The sequence below is a fragment of the Thalassophryne amazonica genome, chromosome 10, assembly GCF_902500255.1.
Source record: "Thalassophryne amazonica chromosome 10, fThaAma1.1, whole genome shotgun sequence".
Classification (NCBI taxonomy): domain Eukaryota; kingdom Metazoa; phylum Chordata; class Actinopteri; order Batrachoidiformes; family Batrachoididae; genus Thalassophryne; species Thalassophryne amazonica.
In genome coordinates, this window is record NC_047112.1 from 68,217,701 (window position 1) to 68,233,005 (window position 15,305).

General features: G+C 47.7%; 1 long non-coding RNA gene across 1 annotated transcript; it reads left to right on the forward strand.

The window, feature by feature from the left end:
• Positions 1–387: 387 nt before the first annotated feature.
• Positions 388–14,002, forward strand: LOC117519541. The gene is made up of 3 exons (XR_004563337.1): positions 388–571; positions 924–926; positions 13,956–14,002. It is a non-coding gene; the product is annotated as an uncharacterized LOC117519541 (long non-coding RNA).
• Positions 14,003–15,305: the final 1,303 nt, after the last annotated feature.

The window sequence follows — 15,305 nt, forward strand, 5'->3', positions numbered from 1 at the left end:
TAATTTGAGAGGCAATCGATTGTAATTTTGCAGTTGTGGTGGCTTCTTTCTTTTCCATTGGTAAATCCGCTTCTTTTATCCTCTCCTCAAATACTGCCTTTTTTCTCCTGCCCCACTTCTCATGTCTTGAGCAAGCAAAGAAGTAGAAGATTGTTTTCTTCTCTTCAATGGTCCAAGTGACAGTGGTGTATTTTCGTAGATTTCTTTTTGGCCTTTGAAGCTGTTGCTGCTGGAGTCCAGGATCAGGGCTATGCTGATCTGATGGGTTATCCAGTTGAGTGCTCTCGCAGGGGAGATCATTCCCTGCAGCACTGAGAGAAGTTGCACCATTACTTTCCTCACACACCCTGGTGCCTAAGCGTGATTTGGGGACCTTTTTATCCTGGGAGACATCCGGCCAGTACAATTTGCCATTTTTCCACTTTTCCATATTTGCTTTGTGGAGTTTTTAGCTAGGGTTCATTTTCATTGAAACGTCCTCATACAGAGATCTCTCCCCGCAAACCCTCTTCACAGTGGGACCGAGGACATTTGAGGCAAATGTCCAGTAGGAACTCCAACCCACCTTTTTGTCTTTTGGTTTTCATTTATCTTTGATGTCTTTTTAGTAGAATGCAATGGGCCCCAAACCTGGGGTCTAAAGTTGCACCCTAGGCTCAATAGTTATCCTAACCAGATCTGGCATTGTATCCGAGGGCTCTCTTCAAGATGGTGATCGTTCCCTTAATCGCAGACAACTGCACCTCATGTGCACTTGGGTGACCGGGGATTGCCTCAAGGTATTTCTTCAGGTTCTTCTTCATCAGGCCTGTTGCTCCCACCACAACTGGGATGATATCGATGTCTTTCAATGACCATGTTGTTCTTAGGTCATTTTTCAGGTCTTGGTATTTCGAGATCTTTCCCCTTTCAGCTCGATTCAGGCCGTAATCATTGGGGACTGTCACATCAATGATTTTGGCTGTTTTCTCTTACTTGTTCCAGATGACAATATCAGGTTTGATTGCACCTCCTTCAATGTGTCTTCCTGCTGGGATCTCTTTGTCGTAGAAGATCGTTACTTTTCCGTTGGATGAGACTGGTGTTGGCTCGTGCTCCCAGACATGTTCTTTGACTTTCTTTTGTCTTTAGGTTTTTCATTTATGTTTGATGTCTTTTTAGTAGAATGCAATGGGCCCCAAACCTGGGGTCTAAAGTTGCACCCTAGGCTCTATAGTTATCCTAACCAGATCTGGCATTGTATCCGAGGGCTCTCTTCAAGATGGTGATCGTTCCCTTAATCGCAGACAACTGCACCTCATGTGCACTTGGGTGACCGGGGATTGCCTCAAGGTATTTCTTCAGGTTCTTCTTCATCAGGCCTGTTGCTCCCACCACAACTGGGATGATATCAATGTCTTTCAATGACCATGTTGTTCTTAGGTCATTTTTCAGGTCTTGGTATTTTGAGATCTTTCCCCTTTCAGCTCGATTCAGGCCGTAATCATTGGGGACTGTCACATCAATGATTTTGGCTGTTTTCTCTTGCTTGTTCCAGATGACAATATCAGGTTTGATTGCACCTCCTTCAGTGTGTCTTCCTGCTGGGATCTCTTTGTCGTAGAAGATCGTTACTTTTCCATTGGATGAGACTGGTGTTGGCTCGTGCTCCCAGACATGTTCTTTGACTTCCATCTCCAGTTCCTTGCAGATCTTCCAGTGGAGATATTGACAGATCTTGTTATGTCTGGATGTATAATGCCCATCTGCCATGAGGATCTGGCATGCTGAAGTTAGATGGTTTACACTCTCAACAGCTGTATGACAGAATCGGCATTTATCATTCTGTGAGATCCCTGCCATTTTTTTGAAGCCATTTGTTAGAAGTCCCTGATCTTGTGCTCCAATCAGAATTCTTTCTCCATCAAAACCAAGTTTTCCATTTTTTAGCCACTGCATTGATCCAACTTTGTCGATGTATTCCTTTTCGAGTTCTTCTTGGAAACGCCCGGCTCTTTTGTGTTGTTTCCATCTTTCCACTCGATGTTTTCCTTCTCTTTTGCAGTATTGTTCTCTGGTTTGTCTTGCAAGTTTTGTTGCAGGCACGAGACTGTTGCTTTTTCTCTCTTGTAGAAGTTCTCCGCCAAAGTTTTTTGCCAGTTTAGTGATTGAGGTCCGTTCACTTATGGCCTCGTGGTGTTGTGTGACCGTTTTTATGATTTCTTCATCAGAGCTCTTTAAGTACTGTCCAATACTTATTATCGATGCTCTGTAGGCCTGGTTGATTTCAGTGAGACCCATACCGCCTTCTCTGCGAGGTAGATATATTCTGTCCATGCACTGATTTCTGTATGTGATTTTGTGGAGGGTGAGCATTTTTCTGGTTTTTGTGTCCAATTTATTAAGCTCACATTGTGGCCAGTTCACTATGCCAAACCCATAGGTCACCACTGGTATTGCAAACTGGTTTATGGCTGTGATTTTATTTTTTGGTGTCAGCTGTGTTTTGCAGATCTTGTTTAAGTGGTTTAGGTATTCTTTTGTTGTTTTTGTTCTCATTTTCTTGTGTTCAATTGAATTACTTTGTTCAATTCCCAAGTATTTGTATGTGGAGTCTGCAGCCAGGTCTTCAATGTAGCTCCCTTCATCCAATTGTATGTTTTCGGTTTTTGTCTTTTTTCCTTTTGTCATTGTGCATTTTGAGCATTTATCCAGTCCAAATTCCATGCCAATGTCTTTTGAGAACTTATGGGCAGTTTCCACGAGTTGAGTGAGTCTGTTTTTTGTGTTGGCATAGATTTTCAAATCGTCCATGAACAACAGATGGTTCACAAGTTTTTGGTTTTCCTTTCCTTTGTCTTTACTTAAGTCATATCCGATGTCTTGCTCCTTCAGGATCTTGCTGAGCGGGTCCATGATTAAGCAGAATAAGAGAGGTGAAAGGCTGTCTCCTTGAAGTATCCCTCTCTGAACTCGTACGTCTGGGATTGTTATTTGTCCCTCTGTGTGATTGAGGGTGATGGTGGTGTTCCACTTGTTCATTTGTGCGCTCAGGAAAGTTGTTATTTCCTCATTGATGTTGTAGAGTTCTAAGCACCTCATGATCCAGGAGTGTGGTACACTGTCAAATGCCTTTTTGTAATCAATCCAAGCCATGCTGAGGTTCCTCTGCCTTGTTTTGCAGTCCTCCAGGATAGCTTTGTCTGTCAGTAACTGGTCTTTAGCTCCTAATCTTCTTTTGGAACATCCTTTCTGTTCATTTTCCAGGTAGCCACCATTGTCAAGATGTTCATAAATGGCATCAGTTATGATTCCTGTCAGCCATTTGTACGTTGTTGTTAGGCAGCAGATGGGTCTGTACTTGTTGGGAAGCTGTGTATCTTTGGTCTTTGGAATTAGGCTTGTGTTCCCTGTCGTTAGCCAGTCTGGTGTGTCCTCTTCTCCGTTTAATATTTTTGTGAAAGCCATAGCATAATGTTGGTGTAATGCTGTCAGTCTTTTCAGCCAACAATTTGAGATTTTGTCGATGCCAGGTGCCTTGAAGTTACTGTATTCACTCATTTTCTTTCTGATCTCTTCTTCATTGATTACAATTGCTGGCATTTGTTGTTTGTCTTTGTTTTTCTGTTGTATTTTTTCAATCCACTCAGCCTCTTGGTGTTGTTTTGGGTCTTCAAAGAGTGGTCTCCAAAATTTTTCAATTTCCTTTCTCTCAGGTGGTTGTTATACTTCTATTGTGTCATTTGCCAGCTTTCTGTACACTAGTCTGGGGTTTGTTGCAAATAGTTTATCTGTTTTGCTTGTATTTTCTTGTCTTTGTTCCTAATTTGTGCTGCGAAAGCTTTTACTAAGGCTTGATGTTCAGCCAGCCTTCCACCTAGCAGTTTGTCTTCAACATCGTATTTTCTTTTAATGCGATTTATTTTTTTTTGAAGATTCTTTTTGTGGTTCTTATTTCGCAAAAATGTGGCCATTTGGGAGATCTCTGCTCTTAGGCAGCTGATTTTTTGTTGTAATTTCTTTTTCCATCGTGGCATGGTATTCTTTTTCTTATTTGTGGTACTGTTTCTCTCCAAATCTTGTGGGGCTAATTTACTTTGTATGTACCATGCCGCTCCATAATTTACAGAGTTTAACTCTGTCAATGTGGCTCCTTTTGGGACCAGTTTGGTTAGTCCTATGTTAACTTTTTGAAGGATATTTTTGAATTTTTTATTCTCTTTTAGTTTAGTCAGCTTTGGGCGCTCTTTCATGTCCATTTTTCTTGTTTCTTCAATCTTATTTGCCAATTCCTCTTCTAGTTCCTGCTGTTCTGGGTCTGTGTGCACCTGTGAATTATTTTGTAGATGAGCTGGTGAGTTGCTTGTTTTTTCGGTGAGCAATGAGTTGCTCGTTTTTTCGGGGGGCAGTGAGTTGTTCATTTTTTCGGGAGGCAGTGAGTTGTTCGTTTTTTCGGGAGGCAGTGAGTTGTTCGTTTTTTTGGGAGGCAGTAAATGGTTCGGTTTTTCGGGAGGTAGTGAATGGTTCATTTTTTCGGGAGGTAGTGAGTTGCTCATTTTTTGGGGGGGCAATGAGTTGTTCATTTTTTCGGGAGGCAGTAAATGGTTCAGTTTTTCGGTAAGCAGTGAATGGTTCGGTTTTTCGGGAGGCAGTGAATGGTTTCTTTTTTCGGGGGGCAGTGGATGGTTTGTTTTTTCGGGGATAAACTTTTTTTGAGGGCAATCATTTTTTGGTGGTGTAATGGGTTGCGTCAGAGGGCAGATGCCTTCTCTTATCATTTTCTCAACCTCCTGTTGCATTGTTTTTATTTCATTATCTGAGAAATGTTTTTGTTTGATAAAGTTTGATTTTTGGGTTGTGAGATTCTTACAAGTGATGTCTTTCTTACTTGGGCAGTGGTGGTGGAATATTTTTTGCCATTCTTTGGATGTCTTTGTCTGATTTTTGGGGTATTTTATTTTGGCATATTCTTTTGCCCACAATAGTATCCACTCTTCCTCCCTCTTCCACTGACTCCTTTTAAACTGTAGTTGCTTCACTTTATCCAGCAACTGATAGTCTTTTATCGCTTCCTTTTGGGCTTCTTCCTTTATTTTTTTTATTTCCTCAGCAGTCAGATATTTTGCGATCTGTGAGGCAATCGATTCCAGTTTTGCGGTTGTGGTGGCTTCTTTCTTTTGTGTAGGTAAATCCGCTTCTTTTATGCGTTCCTCAAATACTGCCTTTTTCTTTCTGCCCCACTTCTCATGCCTTGAGTAAGTGAAGCAGTGAAAGATCTTTTTTTTTCTCTTCAATGGTCCAATTAACTGTGGTGTAATTTCGCTTGTGTTGGGAAAGTGTCGGTACACGGACCCACAACAGGGGGCGCAAAGGAACGGACAATGGAGTAGGTCAAATAACAACACTTTACTGTTGTGAATGTGCACAACAAATACAACAGATTACAACAATAGATCAGAATCAATCCACAAAGGTGTCGTGTGGGCAGGCTCGAAGATAGGAGACACCTGTCCAAAGCAGAACCGGAACCACATGATTTCCTCCGCCACCAGACCCCGGGAATACTGGAGCCGCCAAGTCCCGAACTCCCAGGTGGCCACTGCCTCCGCGTGTCGGACCTGGTACTGCTGGCGAGGAACAAAAACACAATTAAAGGTGGGCGCGTTTGCACCCAGTAATCCACACGGCAGGAAAGCTACCTCCACCTCTCGTTGGAAAAAAGGTCTGTTATCACTCACAAAAGTCACAAAAGGTTACTGTCAAGCAGTCAGCTGAGAATATTACCTTCCAGGTAGAATGATATCTCGGCAAAGAGGTGGAGACGTCGTCCTGCTGATGTACCCCTGCTGATTGGTAACAGCTGTTGCAGGTGATGCGTGACAGCTGTCACCCTAGCTGCTCCTGTGAGGCGGCTGCGCCCTCTGGTGCCTGGAGCCCGCACTCCAGGCAGGGCGCCCTCTGGTGGTGGGCCAGCAGTACCTCCTCTTCTGGCGGCCCACACAACAGGACCCCCCCCTCAACGGGCGCCTCCTGGCGCCCGACCAGGCTTGTCCGGGTGGCGGCGGTAGAAATCGGCCAGGAGGGCCGGGTCCAGGATGAAGCTCCTCTTCACCCAGGAGCGTTCTTCGGGGCCGTACCCCTCCCAGTCCACCAAATACTGGAAGCCCCGGCCCATCCTACGGACATCCAAAAGCCGGCGTACAGTCCAAGCTGGCTCGCCATCGATGATCCGGGCAGGAGGCGGCGCCGGACCCGGAGTACAGAGGGGTGAGGAGTGATGAGGTTTAATCCGGGACACATGAAACACAGGATGGATCCGCAGTGAGGCCGGCAGCCGAAGCCTCACTGCGGCTGGACTGATGACCTTCAGGATCTTGAATGGGCCGATGTAACGGTCCTGTAACTTGGGGGAGTCCACTTGGAGGGGGATGTCCTTTGTGGATAACCACACCTCCTGCCCAGGCCGATACGCAGGGGCCGGGGTCCGCCGACGGTCTGCATGGGCTTTTGCCCTCGTCCGGGCCTTTAGCAAAGCAGAATGGGCGGCACGCCACACCCGACGGCACTTCCGCAGGTGGGCCTGGACCGAGGGCACACCGACCTCTCCCTCAACCACCGGAAACAACGGGGGCTGATACCCCAGACATACCTCAAAAGGGGAGAGGCCGGTGGCTGAAGACACCTGGCTGTTATGGGCATACTCGATCCAGGCCAAATGGGTACTCCAGGCCGCCGGGTGTGCGGCAGTCACGCAGCGCAAGGCCTGCTCCACCTCCTGGTTTACCCGTTCTGCTTGCTCGTTGGTCTGAGGGTGGTACCCGGACGAGAGACTCACCGTGGCCCCCAGTTCCCGGCAGAAGCTCCTCCAGACTTGCGAGGAGAACTGGGGACCGCGATCGGAGACGATGTCTGTTGGAATCCCATGCAGCCGGACGACGTGGTGGACCAGGAGGTCCGCTGTCTCCTGGGCTGTTGGGAGCTTCGGGAGGGCCACGAAGTGGGCCGCCTCGGAGAATCGGTTCACTATCGTGAGGATGGTGGTGTTACCCTGGGACGGCGGGAGGCCCGTGACAAAATCCAGGCCGATGTGGGACCAGGGGCGATGAGGCACGGGCAGCGGCTGGAGTAAACCTGATGTCCGGCGATGGTCAGCCTTGCCCCTGGCGCAGGTGGTGCAGGCCTGGATATAATCCCGGACGTCGGCCTCTAGGGACGCCCACCAGAAGCGCTGCCGGACAACTGCCACGGTTCTTCGCACCCCTGGATGACAGGAGAGCTTGGAGCCGTGACAGAAGTCCAGGACTGCAGCCCTAGCTTCTGGTGGGACGTATAGTTTGTTCTTCGGCCCAGTTCCGGGGTCCGGGCTTCGTGCCAGGGCCTCCCGGACGGTTCTCTCTACGTCCCAGGTGAGGGTGGCCACGATAGTGGACTCCGGGATGATGGGTTCCGGTGGATCCGACAACTCCGCTTTGACTTCATCTTCATGTACCCGGGACAAGGCATCCGATCTCTGGTTCTTGGTCCCGGGACGGTAGGTGATCCGGAAGTCAAAACGGCCGAAGAACAGTGACCAGCGGGCTTGCCTGGGGTTCAGCCGCTTGGCGGTCCTGATATACTCCAGGTTCCGGTGGTCAGTGAAAACCGTGAATGGCACGGATGTTCCCTCCAACAGATGTCTCCACTCTTCAAGAGCCTCTTTCACCGCAAGGAGTTCTCGATTGCCGACGTCATAGTTCCGTTCGGCCGGGGTCAACCTGCGGGAAAAATAGGCACACGGGTGAAGGACCTTATCGGTCTTCCCGCTCTGGGAAAGCACGGCTCCTATCCCTGAGTCCGAGGCGTCCACTTCAACCACTAACTGGCGACTAGGATCGGGCTGCACCAGAACGGATGCAGACGAGAAGCGTCGTTTCAACTCCTTGAACGCGGCATTGCAACGATCCGACCAGGTGAAGGGGACTTTTGGTGAGGTCAGGGCTGTCAGGGGGCTAACTACCTGACTGTAGCCCTTAATGAACCTCCTGTATAAATTTGCAAAGCCGAGGAACTGTTGCAGCTTCCTACGGCTAGTGGGTTGGGGCCAGTCTCTCACCGCCGCAACCTTGGCCGGATCAGGAGCGACGGAGTTGGGGGAGATGATAAACCCCAGGAAGGACAAAGATGTGCGGTGAAACTCACACTTCTCGCCCTTCACAAACAGCCGGTTCTCCAACAACCGCTGCAGGACCTGACGTACATGCCGGACATGAGTCTCAGGATCCGGAGAAAAGATGAGTATATCATCCAGATATACGAAGACGAATCGGTGCAGGAAATCCCGCAAGACATCATTAACCAATGCTTGGAACGTCGCGGGGGCGTTTGTGAGGCCGAACGGCATGACCAGGTACTCAAAGTGACCTAATGGGGTGTTGAATGCCGTCTTCCATTTGTCTCCCTTCCGGATCCGAACCAGGTGATACGCATTTCTAAGATCCAGCTTAGTAAAGATTTTGGCTCCATGCAGGGGGGTGAACACGGAATCTAATAATGGCAACGGGTATCGGTTGCGAACCGTAATCTCATTCAGCCCCCTGTAATCAATACATGGACGAAGTCCGCCATCTTTCTTGCCCACAAAAAAGAAACCTGCCCCCATCGGAGAGGTGGAGTTCCGGATCAGCCCGGCAGCTAATGAGTCCGGATGTAGGTCTCCATTGATTCGCGCTCAGGTCGTGAGAGGTTGTACAGCCTGCTGGACGGGAACTCAGCGCCTGGAACCAAATCAATGGCACAATCGTACGGACGGTGCGGGGGAAGGGTGAGTGCCAGATCCTTGCTGAAGACATCAGCAAGATCGTGGTACTCAACCGGCACTGCCGTCAGATTGGGAGGGACTTTGACCTCCTCCTTAGCCTGGGAACCGGGAGGAACCGAGGATCCTAAACACACCCGATGGCAGGTTTCGCTCCACTGAACCACCACCCCAGACGGCCAATCGATCCGGGGATTGTGCTTTAACATCCATGGGATGCCCAAAATCACGCGGGAGGTAGAAGAAGTTACAAAAAACTCAATCTCCTCCCGGTGGTTTCCAGACACCACCAGAGTTACTGGTTGTGTCTTGTGTGTGAGTAAAGGGAGGAGGATGCCATCTAGTGCCCGCACCTGCAATGGCGAAGGAAGCGCCACCAGAGGGAGCCCTACCTCCTTTGCCCATCTGCTGTCTAGCAGATTCCCTTCTGACCCCGTGTCCACCAGTGCTCGGGCTTGAAGGGTTAAATCCCCGCTCAGGATTGTGACTGGGAGTCGTGTGGCAATTTGTGTGTGTCTCACTTGAATGTCTTGACCCCCCCTTAGCCCAGTCTCTAAGGGTGAGTGTTGACGTTTTGGCCGTTTGGGGCAGTCTCTCTGTGTGTGCTCTGTTGAGCTGCAGAGAAAACACTCTCCACGGATCAGCCTCCCCATTTTGGCCCTGTGCGTTTCCCTAACAACGTCACCAGGGGGAGCTGTTGCCCCACAAAGCGCTGCGGCTGTGGAGCGTGGGGAGGGCGGCCCCTTTTCGAACCCGGAAGGGAGAGGGGCGGCGCGTATCCGGTCACGTCCTTCGCCTCGCTCCCGACGGCGTTCCTCTAACCGATTGTCTAATCGTATAACGAGATCAATAAGCCCGTCTAAATCCCGCGGTTCGTCCTTGGCCACCAGGAGCTCCTTCAGGACCAACGACAGTCCGTTTACGAAGGCGGCGCGGAGGGCAGTATTATTCCAGCCGGACCTCGCAGCCGCGATGCGGAAGTCGACTGCATAAACAGCTGCGCTCCGGCGCCCCTGTCTCATTGACAACAGCACGGCTGAAGCGGTCTCTCCTCTATTTGGGTGATCGAACACTGTTCTGAACTCCCTCACAAACCCATCATATATCAGAAGGAGCCGTGAATTTTGCTCCCAAAGCGCTGTAGCCCAAGCGCGTGCCTTGCCGCGAAGCAGATTAATGACATAAGCTATCTTACTAGCATCAGTCGCGTACATGACGGGACGTTGTGCGAAGACGAGCGAACACTGCATAAGAAAGTCCGCGCACGTCTCCACACAACCCCCGTACGTCTCTGGAGGGCTTATGTATGCTTCCGGGGAAGGTGGGAGGGGTCGTTGAACGACCTGTGGAACGTCACTGTTACGCACAGGATCGACAGGAGGGAGAGCCGCAGCAGCGCCCTGAGGGCGCGCATCCACCTGCGCGGCGAGAGCCTCCACCCTGCGGTTAAGGAGGACGTTCTGCTCGGTCATTAAATCCAACCGAGCCGTGAAAGCGGTGAGGATCCGCTGCAACTCACCGATCATTCCTCCTGCAGACGCCTGTGCGCCCTGTTCTTCCATTGGCCGTTCAACAGCCGGTTGACGCCCCTCGGGATCCATGACGCTGGCCGAGATATCCTGTTGGGAAAGTGTCGGTACACGGACCCACAACAGGGGGCGCAAAGGAACGGACAATGGAGTAGGTCAAATAACAACACTTTACTGTTGTGAATGTGCACAACAAATACAACAGATTACAACAATAGATCAGAATCAATCCACAAAGGTGTCGTGTGGGCAGGCTCGAAGATAGGAGACACCTGTCCAAAGCAGAACCGGAACCACACGATTTCCTCCGCCACCAGACCCCGGGAATACTGGAGCCGCCAAGTCCCGAACTCCCAGGTGGCCACTGCCTCCGCGTGTCGGACCTGGTACTGCTGGCGAGGAACAAAAACACAATTAAAGGTGGGCGCGTTTGCACCCAGTAATCTACACGGCAGGAAAGCTACCTCCACCTCTCGTTGGAAAAAAGGTCTGTTATCACTCACAAAAGTCACAAAAGGTTACTGTCAAGCAGTCAGCTGAGAATATTACCTTCCAGGTGGAACGATATCTCGGCAAAGAGGTGGAGACGTCGTCCTGCTGATGTACCCCTGCTGATTGGTAACAGCTGTTGCAGGTGATGCGTGACAGCTGTCACCCTAGCTGCTCCTGTGAGGCGGCTGCGCCCTCTGGTGCCTGGAGCCCGCACTCCAGGCAGGGCGCCCTCTGGTGGTGGGCCAGCAGTACCTCCTCTTCTGGCGGCCCACACAACAGCTTGTTTCTTTGGCCCATTGATGCTGTTGTTGCTGGAGTCCAGGATCAGAACTATGCTGATCTGGTGGATTATCCAGCTGAGTGTTCTTCTGTTCAGTTCCAGAACTGTCTGAACTCCTGCCACTGGTATCTGGTTGTAAATAACTGTTTGGACCTGAGTTGCTGGCTGGTTGTGGTCCTCCATCGTCCTCTCCATCAGCTTCTGCTATCAATGTTCTGTGTACAGATGAGCTGCTGGCTACAGGCTCAGCCTCTGTGCTCTCATCACTTCGGCTTTGATGAAGCTGTGATGACTCTGGTTTTTCATTATCATTTTCACTCTTCACAGGGACGGCAGTGAAACCAAACTTGGTGAGATCTGCCTCCTCCAGCTGCTGAAGCTGCTGACTCCCTGCAACACTCAGATTCCATTCCTGGTGTTCAGGGAGAGTTTCTTCTTTAATCACCAACGACAGCTGCATGTCTCTTTTGTTCTCTTCTTTTAAATGACACATTTCTTCTATCTGGTCTGTGTTCATTCCTTTATCAGCAGGTGTTCGCTGTAGTTTCAACATGTACCTCAGCTGCTGTACTCCAGGCATGTTTGTAGAAAGACCTCTTCACGAAGGAATTCTACTTTAAAAGCAGCGTTGTTGGAGCCAAACATGTATGTTTGTCTTTTGTTTTTTCATTTATCTTTGATGTCTTTTTAGTAGAATGCAATGGGCCCCAAACCTGGGGTCTAAAGTTGCATCCTAGGTTCTATAGTTATCTTAACCAGATCTGGCATTGTATCCGAGGGCTCTCTTCAAGATGGTGATCGTTCCCTTAATCGCAGACAACTGCACCTCATGTGCACTTGGGTGACCGGGGATTGCCTCAAGGTATTTCTTCAGGTTCTTCTTCATCAGGCCTGTTGCTCCTACCACAACTGGAATGATATCGATGTCTTTCAATGACCATGTTGTTCTTAGGTCATTTTTCAGGTCTTGGTATTTTGAGATCTTTCCCCTTTCAGCTCGATTCAGGCCGTAATCATTGGGGACTGTCACATCAATGATTTTGGCTGTTTTCTCTTGCTTGTTCCAGATGACAATATCAGGTTTGATTGCACCTCCTTCAGTGTGTCTTCCTGCTGGGATCTCTTTGTCGTAGAAGATCGTTATTTTTCCATTGGATGAGACTGGTGTTGGCACGTGCTCCCAGACATGTTCTTTGAGTTCCAACTCCAGTTCCTTGCAGATCTTCCAGTGGAGATATTGACAGATCTTGTTATGTCTGGATGTATAATGCCCATCTGCCATGAGGATCTGGCATGCTGATGTTAGATGGTTTACACTCTCAACAGCTGTATGACAGAATCGGCATTTATCATTTTGTGAGATCCCTGCCATTTTTTTGAAGCCATTAGTTAGAAGTCCCTGATCTTGTGCTCCAATCAGAATTCTTTCTCCATCAAAACCAAGTTTTCCATTTTTTAGCCACTGCATTGATTCAACTTTGTCGATGTATTCCTTTTCGAGTTCTTCTTGGAAACGTCCGGCTCTTTTGTGTTGTTTCCATCTTTCCACTCGATGTTTTCCTTCTTTTTTGCAGTATTGTTCTCTGGTCTGTCTTGCAAGTTTTGTTGCAGGCATAAGACTGTTGCTTTTTCTCTCTTGTAGAAGTTCTCCGCCAAAGTTTTTTGCCAGTTTAGTGATTGAGGTCCGTTCACTTATGGCCTCGTGGTGTTGTGTGACCGTTTTTATGATTTCTTCTTCAGAGCTCTTTAAGTACTGTCCAATACTTATTATCGATGCTCTGTAAGCCTGGTTGATTTCAGTAAGACCCATACCGCCTTCTCTGCGAGGTAGGTATATTCTGTCCATGCACTGATTTCTGTATGTGATTTTGTGGAGGGTGAGCATTTTTCTGGTTTTTGTGTCCAATTTGTTAAGTTCGCATTGTGGCCAGTTCACTATGCCAAATCCATAGGTCACCACTGGTATTGCAAACTGGTTTATGGCTGTGATTTTATTTTTTGGTGTCAGCTGTGTTTTGCAGATCTTTTTTAAGCGGTTTAGGTATTCTTTTGTTGTTTTTGTTCTCATTTTCTTGTGTTCAATTGAATTACTTTGTTCAATTCCCAAGTATTTGTATGTGGAGTCTGCAGCCAGGTCTTCAATGTAGCTCCCTTCATCCAATTGTATGTTTTCGGTTTTTGTCTTTTTCCTTTTGTCATTGTGCATTTTGAGCATTTATCCAGTCCAAATTCCATGCCAATGTCTTTTGAGAACTTATGGGCAGTTTCCACGAGTTGAGTGAGTCCGTTTTTTTGTGTTGGCATAGATTTTCAAATCATCCATGAACAACAGATGGTTCACAAGTTTTTGGTTTTCCTTTCCTTTGTCTTTACTTAAGTCATATCCAATGTCTTGCTCCTTCAGGATCTTGCTGAGTGGGTCCATGATTAAGCAGAATAAGAGAGGTGAAAGGCTGTCTCCTTGAAGTATCCCTCTCTGAATTCGTACGTCTGGGATTGTTATTTGTCCCTCTGTGTGATTGAGGGTGATGGTGGTGTTCCACTTGTTCATTTGTGCTTTCAGGAAGGTTCTTATTTTCTCATTGATGTTGTAGAGTTCTAAGCACCTCGAGATCCAGGAGTGTGGTACACTGTCAAATGCCTTTTTGTAATCAATCCAAGCCATGCTGAGGTTCCTCTGCCTTGTTTTGCAGTCCTCCAGGATAGCTTTGTCTGTCAGTAACTGGTCTTTAGCTCCTAATCTTCTTTTGGAACATCCTTTCTGTTCATTTTCCAGGTAGCCACCATTGTCAAGATGTTCATAAATGGCATCAGCTATGATTCCTGTCAGCCATTTGTATCTTGTTGTTAGGCAGCAGATGGGTCTGTACTTGTTGGGAAGCTGTATGAATAATCATGTGTTTGTTCAGGTTGCCCTTTAGCCCAAATTGTCGACCACATTCAGAACAAGCAAATAGTTTTTGTCCTGCATGAATTGTCCTGCATTTGTTCACAGTGTCTTTCCATTTCTGCCTCCCCTTGTGTTGCTCTGAGGTGTTCATGTGACCAGATGCTTTTACATATTTAGAACAATTCAATTGTTTCTCAGCAATGCTGAAATTAGTTGGACTAACAATAGTGGTATTTTGTTGACAGTTAAAACTTGACCGAAGTTCTCTGGTCTGTTTCCAGTCATAACTGTCATCAGTCTCAGTTCCAGAACTGTCTGAACTCCTGCCACTAGTATCTGGTTGCAAATGACTGTTTGGACCTGAGTTGCTGGCTGGTTGTGGTCCTCCATCGTCCTCTCCATCAGCTTCTGCTGTCAATGTTCTGTGTAAAGGTGAGCTGCTGGCTACAGGCTCAGCCTCTGTGCTTTCATCACTCTGGCTGTGATGAAGCTGTGATGACTCTGGTTTTTCATCATCATTTTCACTCATCACAGGGACGGGAGTGAAACCAAACTTCGTGAGATCTGCCTCCTCCAGCTGCTGAAGCTGCTCTCTCTGCTAACTTATCCACAGCTTCTCTTCTTCTTTAATGCCCTCCTGGTCAACACTCAGATTCCATTCCTGGTGTTCAGGGAGAATTTCTTCTTTCATCACCAACAACCACTGCATGTCTGCAAAGACATAAATTGAGTCAAGGTTTTATTTCAGACATGAAAAACCAAACAAATATAAAAATGCCATTAGACATGAAACTTCAGCTCCTTATTCACCCCATCAGAATGGGACAGCTGAAAGAGCCTGGAGGACTCTATTCGAAATGGCTAGCTGCATGCTAATTGAGAGTACCTTACCAAAGTATATGTGGACTTATGCAGTACAAACAGCTGGCATTATCAGAAATAGATGCTATAATAGACATCTTGGACAAACCCCATATTTTGTGTTAACTGGAAAGAAGCCTGACTTGCCCAAAATGAGTGTGTTTGGTTCAGCGTGTTATGCATATAAATATAAGAAAAAGTTGGACACACGCTGTGAAAAAGGCATATTTGTTGGATATGACAAAAACAGTCCAGCATATCTTATTTTCTATCCAGAAACAGGGAAAGTAACCAAAAATAGGCTGGTGAAGTTTGTTACAAAAAGTTCTATTGAATGTGACACTCAGACAGGTGACATGTATGAACATTTTGAGTCTAAAAAGAGGGTGGAGATCCCACAACCAAAACAGGATGAGACAAACCTAATTCCACCTGAAGTAAAAGTAGAGGTGTGTGATACAAACTTAAAATGTGACGGTG